The following is an 11,996-nucleotide window of genomic DNA, read 5'->3' on the forward strand; positions in this document are numbered from 1 at the left end:
GCACTTCTGCATAAGACAGCAAAGGAAGAGGGCCCCTTTTTCTCAGGTAGCCTCCTGAGAATCCTGCACCTGCAGCAGCCCAGTGCCCCTCCTGGCCCCCTGGTCTCTTTCTGGTGGGTTCATAAGCAATGCCAGTCTATAAGTCTGAGGGCTTGAGTCAAAGTTCTGACCTCACTACACAACCTCAGGAAAAGTTAGCTAACTTCTTGGGGTCAGGATGGTTCCATTTTACATTAGCTCACTGAACCATTAAAGAGTTATTTCAATAAATAGTTGAGTATAGCATTGTGGTGAAGACTGGACTCTGCACCTAGGCTGCCTGTGTGGGAAAACCAGATCCGCTACTTAATGGTTTTGTGGCTTTGAATAAGTTACCTAATGGATCTTTACCCCTGTTTCCACATCTTAAAAAATGGGCCTCATGTGCAGTCACCACCTCACAGGGCTGTTGTGAAGAGGAAATGAGTTAGTGCAGGGAAGATGCTAAGGACTGTCCCTGACTCATGCTGGGTGCTCACAGTGTGCTGTTTTTGCTATGAAATGACAGGTACTGAGCTAGGTGCAGAGGCCGTGTGGTGAGCATGCCCCGTGCCTGCTCTCAAGGAACACACATAGTACAGTGTGATGGGGCTGTGCTGTGGGTGCCCTGGGGAGCTGGGAAAGCCCAAACAGGAATCTAACTTGATTTGGGGGCCAGGGCTGTCTGACCAGAGGAATTTGTGTCTAACCTAAGACTTGAAGGAGTCAGTGAGGTGGGGCAGGGCAGGGAGAAGGCATTTCCAGCAGAGGGAGCAGCATCTGCAGAGATCTGGGCACTGTAGCACCTTCAGCCCCCAGGAGCGCTTCTGGCCCAGGTAGGCTTGGAACAGGAGGAAGGGAGCTGGAAATTGGGTGGGCAGTTGTTAGGGGTTAAGTCAGAGAGGAGGGCAGGCACCATTTACAGTGTGCTGCAGAGTGCTGGCTGGGGGCTGCAGCTCTCTCCCAATGATGCTGGGAGTGCGTGTATGTCTCTGTGTGTGTGTATACATGTGTGTGCATGTGTGTATGTGTATATCTGTGTGTGTATGAGTGTGTATGTGTGTATGAGTGTGTGTGTATGTGTGTGTATGTATGTATGCATGTGTTTGTTGCAGGTTGTGAGGTGAGGAGCATGATTCCTCACCTCACAATTGTTTTGAAACAATTCCTCTGGCTGGCAGTGTGTGAGGAGTGGATGGAAGGCAAGGCTGGGGCCTGGACAACTGACCAGGTGCCAGGAAGCAGAAATTGGTGACTTGACCTTGTGGATGGAGAGATGTAGGTGGATGGAAAGATGTTAAACAGGAAGCATGTGGCCAGGTGTGGTGGCTCACCCTTGTAATCCCAGCATTTTGGGAGGCCGAGGTGGGCGGATCACCTGAGTTCAGAAGTTTGAGACCAGCCTGGCCAACATGGCAAAACCCTGTCTCTACTAAAAATACAAAAATTAGCTGGGCATGGTGGCGGGTGCCTATAATCCCAGCTACTCAGGAGGCTGAGGCACGAGAATTGAGAATCGCTTGAACCCAGGAGGTGAAGGTTGCAGTGAGCCGAGATTGCACCACTGCACTCCAGCCTGGGCAACAAAGTGAGACTGTTTCAAAACAAAAACACAAAAACCCAGGTAGCATGCATTAAATTAGATTGTGGGGGAAGTGGAGAAATTACAGTGTTGAATAGCATCCCCTCCAAATTCATGTCCACCCAAAACCTCAGAATGAGATCTTATTTGGAAATAGGATCTTTGCTGATATGATTGAGGTAAAGATAAAGATGAGATCATACTGGCTTAGGGTGGGCTCTAAATCCAAGGAGATCTTTTTTATATGGGAAGAGGATGTGCAGAGACAGAAGAGCTGGCCATATGAAGATGGGGCACAGGCTGGAGTCAGGCACCCAGGAGTGAGGGAATGCCTGGAGCCCCCTGAAGCTGGAAGAGGCAAGGAAGGATTCTCCCCTGGAGCCTTTGGAGGAAGCCCAGTGCAGCTGACAGTTTTTCAGACTTCTGGCCTTCCAAACGATGAGAGGGTCACTTTCTGTTGTTTTAAGCTACCTAGTTGGTGATAATTACAGCAACCCCAGAAAACTAACACTGGAGTCAAGGGTAATACTCAAGTGTCTGGTTCAGGAGACTGGAGCACAGAACCAGAGTCAGACTTGTTGGCTAGGATGGGGATAGGAATGTGGTGGGCCGGGTTCAGGTTTGGCTTTATCGTTATTAAAGAGTTTGTGTGGCAAGCAAGCAGAGAGCCAGTGAAAACTGGATTCATGAGTCCGGGGGACTGGTTTAGACTGAAACAGAATTGGGGAGTGAGGTGGGGAGGAAGGAGATTGTCTAGGGAGAATCTGTGTGGAGAGCAGGGAAGAGGAATAAGAAACGGACCGACCAGGAAGTCCCGCATCTAGGGGAGAGGTGAGAGAGAAGGAATTCCTGGAGGTTCTGAGCAGGAGAAGACCAGGAGTGCATGAGGCCACAAATATCCAAGAAATGGTGCCCTCAAGGGAGTGTGAGTGGGAAAGAATGTTATAAAGTGATAAAAAAAAATTGGTAAAGATAGGAAAATGCCAGTTGAATTTGTAAACAGAAGGGTCAATTTCACCATGACCATGGCAAGAACAGCTTTGGTGGAGTGGGGGAAGCATGGAGTGTCACTGCCACCTGACTCCTGTTTCTGGGGTCTCTTTGTAACAAGAACCCCTGGCATTCCTAGAGGTTTCTGACTCTCAGGAGTGAACCTGTCAGGGCTTGGCATATTTAATAGTCACCAGCTGGTGGGATTGAGGCCATTGCTACCATGGCTGCATCCGGAAGACCAAGACTGATTATCCCTTTGTGCTCACTGGGGACAAGGCAAGCAATTTTCTGCCTTCCATGAAACCAGTACCTGGCTCTGGGTTTAAAGAATTCTGCAAATTTATAGCTTTACTGAAGTCTCAGTGGTCCTGGCCTCGGGAGTGAAAGGTAGGGATGAGATGATTAATATTACTACTACATTCATTTAGGGGTTGGGGATTCCTGGAAGGTCAGGATTCCATTATGACTATCATTCAGTCCTACAAATATCCAAGGAGGCCCAGATTCACACGCATGGTGAAAACAGAACTCCAAGCGGCAGGCGTCCTTCTGTCCCCAGGCAGAGGCAATGGCGCCATCTACAGGTCACTGAGGGAGAGATCGCCGGCGGAATTGTAATGACGGAGCAGCTTTGGCGGAGGTCTCAGGAATCCTGCCCTCTTGTGGACTCTGGGGTTCTTGAAGTGAACTCTGCTTAATGACCAGACGTTTAAAAGCAACACAAGATCAAGCTTATGGATGTCCATGCCCTGTAAGAGCAGTGCTAAAGGGAACTTAATTTAAAGATTCTTTCTCAAAATATGACCAAAAGAGTCGTAGGGGTGGGGTATATGCTTGTGAGGGAAGAAGCAGTGGATCGCAGCTTGGGGGTACATTTAGGGCTGGAGGCAATCAAAATACAGTGTTGGAAGTCAAGTCTAGGTGCCTCTGTTGTTTAAAACTTTTTTTTATTAATTAATCTTTTTTTTTTTGGCTGGGTGCAGGGCTCACGCCTGTAATCCCAGCACTTTGGAGGGCTGAGGTGGGTGGATCACATGGTCAAGAGATTGAGACCATCCTGGCCAACATGGTAAAATCCCGTCTCTACTAAAAATACAAAAATTTGCTGGGCTTGGTGGCGCGTGCCTGTAGTCCCAGCTACTTGGGAGGCTGAGGCAGGAGAATCTCTTGAACCAGGGAGGTGGAGATGGCAGTGAGCTGAGATTGTGCCACTGCACTCCAGCCTGATGACAGAGTGAGACTCTGTCTCAAAAGAAATTTTTTTGAGGTGGGGTCTCACTATGTTGCCCAGCCTGGACTCAAACTCCTGGGCTTAAGCAATCCTCTCTCTTCAGCCTCCTGAATATCTGGGACTACAGGCATGAACTACCATGCCCAGCTATGTTATTTAATAATACCCAACATTTTCTTATCCAGTGCCAGGCATTCTCATAAGCATTCTAAAACAGTTATTAACTCGTTGACTCTCACGACAATCTGGTAAGGTAGATGGTATCTTATGCCCTATTTTATATATAAAGGAACACAGGCAAAGGGAGGTCCAGCCACTTGCCCAAGGCCATGCAGTGCTGGGAAGCCAAGACTCCAACTCAGTCAGTCTGGCTATAGAGCCCGGATCTTAACCCCTGTACGTTCCCGTTTCTCTGGCATCTGTTACTAACATCTGCTTCACGTCCTTCAAAAATATATTCTATGTTATCTGCCTTTTAAAATGGAGCATGAGGAACATAAAATACACATTTATAGATGGGTTTGATTAACATGTTGATCACCCTTGACTGCACTAATACAGGACTGAGTTCAGGAGCCACTGAGAGGTGGCCTCAGCAACAAGGCTCTCTTGGGGTTCTTGGGTCTACTTTTTCCCATAGGGGAAGGAAAGCTATGGAAACCTCTTAAGCAGGGAAGAGACATGGTCTGATTTTGGTTTTAGAAACTGCTTTAGGTTTTCTTCATGGGTAATGTACATAAAGACCTGGCAATGACTATGAAGCCAGAACGCTTATAGGTATGACCTCCTGGCCTGGCCTCTGGGACTGGTTTAGGGGGAGGAGTAAGGAGGAGAGGGGCATGGAGCACCAAGGTGAGTTGAGATCAGGTATCCTCTCTCCTGCTCTCTGTCCCAGTCTCCGGGGGTGACTGCCATAGTGCTCCATAAGGCGGTGTCACCTGTCTCACCTGGACACTGGGCTTTGTCTCTGCTCCATGCTGCTCCATTGGAAGAAGCACTGGGCAGGAAGTCAGTGGGGCTGGAAAACCCCAGTAACATCCTGCCCAGTGGAGATGCACATTCTCCCTGTGGAATCTGCCTGTTCTGCTCCTGAGAGCATGTGCTGTGCCTTGCTCACAAGGCAGGGCTGGGTGAGATGAGCCATGGGTCCTTTCTGGAGTGGACATCTTTCTTCTTGTATTGGTCCATTTTTTGTTGCTATAAAGGAATACCTGGGACTGGGTAATTTATAAAGAAAAGAGGTTTATGTGGCATACAGTTCTGCAGGTTATACGAGCATCTGTTCAGCTTCTGGTGAGGCCTCAGGAAGCTTTTACTCATGGCAGAAGGTGGATGGGGCAGGCATGTCATGTGGCAAGAGAGGGAGCAGGAGAGATGCTAGTCTTATTTCTTAAAAAAGTATTTTTAAATTTCAGTAGCTTTGAGAGTACAACTGGTCTTTGGTTACAAGGGTGAATTGTATAGTGGTGAAGTCTGAGATTTTAGTGCAACTGTCACCCTTCACTCTCTCACTCTTTCCTGCCACCTTGTAAAGAAGGAACTTGCTTCTCCTTTGCCTTCCGCCAAGACTGTAAGTTTCCTGAGGCCTCTCCAGCCATGTAGAACTGTGAGTCAATTAAACCTCTTTCCTTTATAAATTACCCAGTAACCACAAAAGCCATAAAAAGCAAGGAATTAAAATATACTACTAGAGATATCACTTAACCACAAAGGAAGAGAGTGAGAAAAGAAGAAAGGAAAAAAAGACTTACAAAACAACAAGAAAGCAAGTAACAAAAATGCCAGTAGTGGAAGAACGATCCAAGATGGCCGATTGCTAACATCCCAGGATTGCAGCTCTCAGGGAAGGCACGGAGAACTAGAGGACACCACACTTTCAGACAAATTCTGGTCGCTCACGGAGCAGAAGAACCCCCAGTGGAGGAAACACACGGGTGGCCAGTGCGACTCTTGTGGCCAGTGCAGCGGTTCCGCGGGCACCTCGGCATGGCAGCTCTCTGAGCAGAGTAAACAGGTTTGGAGGACCCGCACGGGTCCCCAGGAGGACACCAGAGCCCTGCGCAGCAGCTGCGACGGCACCTCGGCGCGGCAGAGTAAACGGGACCGGTTCCCTTTCTGACCGAGGTTTGGAGCCCTGGGAAGGCAAAGTCGCCTACTACGGACACAAGAAGGAAGCCAGACAGGAGAATCCTGGGCAGAAAAGCACCATCAGTTTTAACGCCGCTGCTCTGGCCCTGGGAACTAACAACCTGGACATCCACTCAAGAGACCTAATCTGAAAGTTGGTAATTTCAAAGACGACAGGAGGATAAATTTACAATGACGGGAAGAAACCAGCGTCAAAAAAGCTGAGAATACTCAAAGTGAGAACGCCTCTCCCTCTAAAGATGATCACAGTTCCACATCAACAATGGAACAAGGCTTGATGGAGAACGAACGTATCCTGATGATAGAATCACTCTTCAAGGAATGGATAATAACAAACTTCGGTGAGTTAAAAGAACACGTTGTAGGCCAACGTAAAGAAACTAGGAACTTTGAAAAAAGGTTTGATGAAATCCTATTGAGAATAGACAACTTAGAGAGGAGTATGAGTGAATTAATGGAACTGAAGAATACAATACAGGAACTCCGAGAAGTATGCACAGGTTTAAACACTCGAATTGTTCAAGCAGAAGAAGGGATATCAGAGGTCAAAGTCCAACTTAATGAAATAAAACGTGAAGAAAAGATTAGAGAAAAAAGGATAAAAAGGAATGAGCAACGTCTCCAAGAAATGTGGGACTATGTGAAAAGACCAAATTTACGTTTGATAGGTGTACCTGAATGCGACGGAGAGAATGAATCCAAGCTGGAAAATACCCTTCAGGATATTATTCAGGAAAATTTTCCTAAACTAGCAATGCAGGTCAACATTCAGCCCCAGGTAGTACAGAGAACACCACAAAGATATTCCTCAAGAAGAGCAACCCCAAGGCACATAATCGTTAGATTCACCAGGGTTAAAACCAAGGAGAAAATACTAAGGGCAGCCAGATAGAAAGGTCAGGTTACCCACAAAGGCAAGCCTATCAGACTTACAGCAGATCTCTCAGCAGAAACTCTACAAGCCAGAAGAGAGTGGGGGCCAATATTCAACATCCTCAAAGAACAGAACCTTCAGCCCAGAATTTCATATCCAGCCACACTAAGCTTCGCAACTGAAGGAAAAATAAAATCTTTTATGAACAAGCAAGAACTCAGAGATTTTATTACCACCAGGCCTGCTTTACAAGAGCTTCTGAAAGAAGCATTACACACAGAAAGAAACAACCAGTATTAGCCTTTCTAAAAATACACCAAAAAGTAAAGAGCACCAACATAAAGAAGAATTTACACCAACGAATGGATAAAACAGCCAGTCAACATCAAATGGCAGTAACCCGAAATTTAAATCGACTAAATCCCCCAATCAAAAGACACAGCCAAAACCCAATGGCATGTTACATCCAGACCTGTTTCACATGCAAGGATACACAAAGACTCAAAACAAAGGGATGGAGAAAGATTTACCAACCAAATGGAGAACAAAAATAAATAATAAATAAATAAAAAGCAGGAGTTGCAATTCTCGTATCGGATAAAATAGATTTTAAAGCAACAAAGATATAGTGGTAAAAGGATCAATGCAACAACAAGAGCTAACGATCCTAACACCCAGATACATAGAGACTTAGGCACAATGAGACAGAAAATTAATAAGAATATCAAGGACTCGAACTCAGATCCGGAACAAGTAAACTTAATAAATATTTATAGAGCTCTTCACTTCAAATACACAAAATATACATTCTTGTCAATACCACATCACACCTACCCATAAGCTTAAATGAAACATTGATTGGCCATCATTAATACCCAATTTTTTTCAAAATAAAGCAATATTTCCATTTACTCTCCCTCTTTCTCTTCCTCTTTCTTCCTCTCCTTTACTTATTATTTTTTTTTCTTTCCTTCTCTCAAAAAAAAAAAAGAAGTCATCTTGTAAACCTCTAGATCCAGGTCAGCAATGTCTGTCTCATTGCTTGATTTCCTTCCTTCTCTTTCCTCCCTCCCTCCCTCCCTCCCTCCCCGCTTCCTCCCTTCCTCCCTTCCTCCCTCCCTCCCTCCCTCCCTCCCTCCCTCCCTCCCTCCCTTCCTTCCTTCCTTCCTTCCTCCCTTCCTTCCTCCCTACCGTCCTTCTTCCCTCCCTTCCTGCCTTCCTCCCCCCCCCCAAAAAAAATGCCAGTAGTAAGTCCTTACCTATCAAAATAACCCAAAATAACATTGAATAGAAATGGACTAAATTGCCAAATAAAAGACATAAATTACTGCATGCATAAAGAAAAAGACCCAACTATATGCTGCCTACAAGAAACTCACTTCACCTAGGAAGTCACATACAGATTGGAAGTGAAGAGACAGAAAAATATATTTCACACAGGAAACAAAAACGGGGCAAGAGTAACTACGCTCATATCAGATAAAATAGACTTCAAGTCCAAAAGTGTAAAGAAAAACAAAGAAGGTTGTTATATAATGATAAAGGAGTCAATTCAGCAAGAGAGTATAACAATTATAACTATTTACACATCCAATGTCAGAGCACCCAAATGTATAAAGCAAATATTAGTTGATTTAAAAGGAAAGATAGATGGTAATATAATAATAGGAGACTTCAACACCCACTTTCAGTAATAGACAGATTATCCAGACAGAAAATAACAAACAAACATCAGAATTAAACTGCACTCTATACCAAATGGACCTATCTGACTTAATGCATTTTGTGTTACTATATCAGAGCACCTCAAACTGAGTAATTTATGCAGAAAAGAAGCTTATTTAGCTCACAGTTGTGTAGGCTGGGAAGTATGAGGAATATGGCATCAGCATCTGCCTAGCTTCTGGTGAGCACCACATGCTAGGTCAAAAGATGGTGAAGGTCAAAGGACAAATGGATACATGTGAAGAGACAAAGTCCGAGGGACATTCTGGTGTTATAATAGCCCCTCTCAGGGGAACCAACTGATTTCTCTAAGAACTAGTCCAGGCTCACTAATGAAGACATTTATGAAAGATCCACCCCCATGACCCACTAAGCCCTACCTTCCAACATTGCCATGTTGGGGATCAAATTTCAACATGAGTTTTGGTGTGACAAACAAACCATATCCAAACATGGCACTGACATTTATACAGCAACTGACCTGCTGCAGAATACAGATTCTACTCATCAGCACGCAGAACATACTTCAGGATAGACCACATGTTATACCACAAAATAAATCACAACAGATTCAGAAAATTCAAAATCATATCAAATGTATTTTCTGATCACAACAAATAAAACTAGAAATCAATAACAAGAGGAACTTTGGAAACTGTACTAATGCATGGAAATTAAACAACATGCTCCCGAATCACCAGTGAGTCAATGAAGAAATCAAGCAGGAAATTTAAAAAGTTCTTAAATCAAATTAAAATGGTAACACAACACACCAAAACCTACGAAATGAAGCAAAAGCAGCACTGAGGGAAATTTATAGCAATAAATGCCTACATCAAAAAAGTAGAAAGTGAGTCATCAATTAGAGTCATAAAAATGAACATTAATAAAGTAGAAAGACGGCAAATAAACACAGTCTTTTAACAGTGTACCTTAAAGAACCAGAAAGGCCAGACAAGCCAAACTCAAAATTCATAGAGGAAAACAAATAGTAAAGATCAGAGTAGAAATAAGTCAAGTTAAGACTAAAAACACAATACCCAACATAGCAGAGCAAGGAAACAAAAAGTTAGTGTTTGGAAAATATGCACAAAATCAACAAAATTTTAGCTAGACTAACAAAGAGAAAACCCAAACAAATAAAATCAGAAATAAAAAATGAGACTCTACAACTAATACCTTTGATGTACAAACGATCATTAGAGGCTATCATGAATAACTATACACCCACAAATTGGAAAACCAAGAATAAATGAATAAATTCCTGGACACATACAACCTACCAAAAATTGAACCTGAAGAAATAGAAAATCTTAACAGACCAGTAACAAGTAATGAGATCAAAGCACTAATTAAAAAGTCTCCCATCAATGAAAAGCCTAGGACCTGATGGCTTTCCTGTTGAATTCTACCAAACATTTAAAGGAGAGCTATATTAATTCCACTCAAACTATTCCAAAAGATTAAAGAGGGGAAACTTTGAGACTCAGTCCATGAGGCCAGCATTACTCAATATCAAAACCAGACACAATAAAAAAGAAAACTACCAGCCGATATCCCTGATGATCATAGGTGCAAAAATTCTCAACAAAATTCTAACAAATTCAACAACACATTAGAAAGATCATCTACCATGATCAAGTGAAATTTATTCCAGGGATACAAAGATGGTTTAACATAAGCAAATCAATAAACATGATACACCACATTAACAGAGTTAAGGACAAAAACCATGTGATTGTTTCAACAGATGCTGAAAAAGCATTCAATCGAATTCAATATCCTTCCATGATTAAAAAATTCTCAACAAACTTGGTACAAAAGGAATAAACTTCAAAACGATAAAGGCCATATCTGACAAACTCACAGCTAATATCACACTGAATGGTGAAACGCTGAAAGCCTTTTCTCTAACGTTTAGAACAAGATGAAGATGTCACTTTTACCCTTTTATTCAACATAGTACTGCAAGTCCTAGTCAATGAAATTAGGCAAGAAAAAGGAATAAAGGGCGTCCAAATTGGAAAGGAAAATGTCAAATTATCCTTGTTTGTAGAAAACATGACCACATATTTATTTTTTTTAAATACACAGTTTATTTGATTTTATGAGGTTCCGGGATACATGTGCAGGATATGCAGGTTTGTTACGTAGGTAACTGTGTGCTCTGCTCCTATCAATCCATCACCTAGGCATTAAGCCCAGCATAGGCATCAAGCCTATCTTTCCTGATGATCTCCCCTCTGAGCCCTGAGTACTCTACCCCATACCCTGTGAATTATAAATTTTCTAGTCTGGCTGATTAGAAAGGCACCATTCAAGGCTTTGCATGGGCAACATTTTTCCTTCAAATCCCTTTGAATGGTTCTTTCTCCAGCTTCAGGTGCTTTCCTCACACACATGTGCTGATTGGTGCTGAATGCTCCAGATCACTGGAGTTCTATATCTGAGCAGCTCTCTCCTGTCTGCTCAGATATAGAACTCCCGAGGTCTGGGCCACATGCTCTGTCCTATGTATTCTAACTGCTGTCATATCCCTGGACTCTCAGTTCTGTCTTCCCAACTCAGGGAGTCTGCCTGGCTCCTTCTGTTCTTCCTCTTTGTGCTGTGGCCTGGAAATTCTGGGGTAGTAAGCTGGGGCAATCATAGGACTTACCTCATTTGTTTCCTTTATTTCAGGGATCACTATTCTTCACTGCCTGATGTCCAGTGTCCTAAAAACCATTGTTTTCTGTATATTGTCTGTTTTTTCTTAGGCATGGGAGTAAACATGATCTCTGTTACTCCATCTTGGCCAGAAACACAAATCTTCATTTGACTACGCTAGTTTTGAACTAGGCCAAGCCAAATTCCCAGATGATTTAGAAGATGCCACTAGAGGAGTCCTAGGGCATCTCAGTATATTTGCATCCAGCTCCTGTTCTCAAGAGTCACTCAATAAATGCATTGCTTGTCTCCACACCAGCTGGGTTTGGTTGATATTATAGGTGAGGGTGACACTGTGGTTTCCCAGTGGAGTAAATTTACAACACCGGCAGTAAATAGTCTCTCTGCCTCGTGGGGCATCTTCTTGGTCTTGATTAGGGTCCCTGGCACAGAGGCTTCTGGATAGAGGTACGTCCTAGTTTCCATGTCCTTAATCAAAACACATTTGTTTCAGTGGTTCAGGCATTGTGATCCAAAGGCAATAAACAGTTGGTCCTAAGAGCTCTGGAGCACAGAAAATTCTTCAGTATTTTTCCAGTGGGGGAGGGTTCAAAACGTATGCAGCATCAGGGCTTTGGAGCCTAGGGGACAGCTGGAGGCTAGGCTGGGCAACAGTTGGAGCACACCTGCTGGGTTCCCAGCTAAGCCATGACTCAGCCCCACCCTCACATGAGGGCTGTCAAGCTGCATTAACAGTTTCTTTTAAAGGAAAACCACAA

Source organism: Callithrix jacchus, chromosome 14 (assembly GCF_049354715.1).
Source record: "Callithrix jacchus isolate 240 chromosome 14, calJac240_pri, whole genome shotgun sequence".
Classification (NCBI taxonomy): Eukaryota; Metazoa; Chordata; class Mammalia; order Primates; family Cebidae; genus Callithrix; species Callithrix jacchus.